This window comes from Echinops telfairi, unplaced genomic scaffold (genome assembly GCF_000313985.2).
Source record: "Echinops telfairi isolate 266 unplaced genomic scaffold, ASM31398v2 ScPeMD7_7462;HRSCAF=8500, whole genome shotgun sequence".
In the NCBI taxonomy this organism is placed as follows: domain Eukaryota; kingdom Metazoa; phylum Chordata; class Mammalia; order Afrosoricida; family Tenrecidae; genus Echinops; species Echinops telfairi.
This window is the reverse complement of record NW_022111362.1, coordinates 2,143,305-2,144,749: the sequence shown is the minus strand read 5'-3', so window position 1 is coordinate 2,144,749 and position 1,445 is coordinate 2,143,305. Positions and strand designations below refer to the sequence as shown.

The 1,445-nt window shown below is 39.0% G+C and overlaps 1 non-coding gene across 1 annotated transcript; it reads right to left on the bottom strand.

Annotated features, from left to right (window-relative positions):
* Positions 1-781: 781 nt before the first annotated feature.
* Positions 782-928, bottom strand: LOC115873124. Its single transcript, XR_004048241.1, has one exon. It is a non-coding gene; the product is annotated as a small nucleolar RNA SNORA57 (small nucleolar RNA).
* Between the last annotated feature and the right edge of the window lie 517 nt (positions 929-1,445).

Below are 1,445 nucleotides of genomic sequence, written 5' to 3'. Positions count from 1 at the left end.
CACAAGACTGTGCACCCACTGAACTGTGGTTTTCCTGCATTCTACATCATTGCTTGTAACTGGAAGAGTTTGGAAAAGGTCTTATGGACTAGTATTGGACCTATGGACTTGAGTTTGGCTGGGCTGGGATGTTTTATTAATGCATAACAACTTTTTGATATAAAGTTTTTTTCTTACACATATGTGCCACTGGATTTGTTTCTCTAGTCAACCAGTCTAAAACATTATGATACCAGAAGTGGGGTACTAGAGAAACAAATCATGAAGATGTGGGGGAAAGGGTTGTCTGGACTCTGCCTTATCACAGTGTTTCTTCTTTAGCTAGCTGGAGGTCAGATATGGCCATGCAGATTACTGGGTTATTTTCTAGAAAGAACAGGGGAAGCTAAAGTTTTGATTCATTTCTTTGGTTGTTGACTTTGGTTATTCCTATCTGAAATGGCAAAAATGAATGTGATAAAGGTAAATTTTGAGATTAAGGGATGAAAACACACTTTGAACTTCTCTGAGACCATGTGGCTTAATCAAAATGGCTGACCAAAGGCTTGGCTCTGGCTTGATGCAGCAAGACACCTAAGGTCCCATTGCATATGAATGGCATAGTTAGATAAGAAAATATTGAAATTGACTGTTTTAAGAATTGTACATAGGAACTAGCTGCTGTAGGATATACTGATTTCATCTCTCTATTTTTATTGATATAATATGTGATAGAAATGATTATTGGAAAGTATCAATAGAGAGTTTTTAAGTCTACTGACTTGGATCTTTATTTTATTTTCCTTGTCCCAGCGTTTGAGGATAGAACCAGCGGACGGGTAGCCGCTGGCACCAAAGACATGATGCCAAGGGGAACGGAGTCTGCTCTCTCTGCCTCCAGAAATAGGATCTTTAAATGGCTTAGTAAAAAAAACGCTTGCAAAGAAGGCTTAGAAAAGGTAAGGCCCACCCAATACCTTGAGTGCTCTGTACATTTGCATTTGAAGAGACTTGCTGTGAAAGCTGTTGACAGACTGAAGGCAAAAAATAAGCCATTTGACTTTTTGAATTTTGAACTAGTGGTTTGCTTCTGAAGCTGGAAAAATTTGGAACCATGAAGGAAATCTCCTTTTTAGGACTGAACGTTAAGAGAGCCTATGGGCAGGTTGAAATGCTTGCTTGGTGACCATCTGGATCTACTTGTTGAGTGGAAGTGGGAGAAACGCAGCAAAAGAGAGACAGGTTGATTACCAAAAATAGACTTTGGGGCCAGGGCTTGGCACCCCATCATATTCGACCAGAAAACACTCCTAAAGGACAAAAACAGTCCTTGAACTAACTACAAGCTTTTCTTTTTTGTTGTTGTGATTCTTTTGTCATTGGCTTTTTGTTATTGCTGTTTTATTTTCTTGTGTTGCTTAGTTTTGCTCTGTCTTGTTTTTGTGCATATTATTATCTCTGCAGGT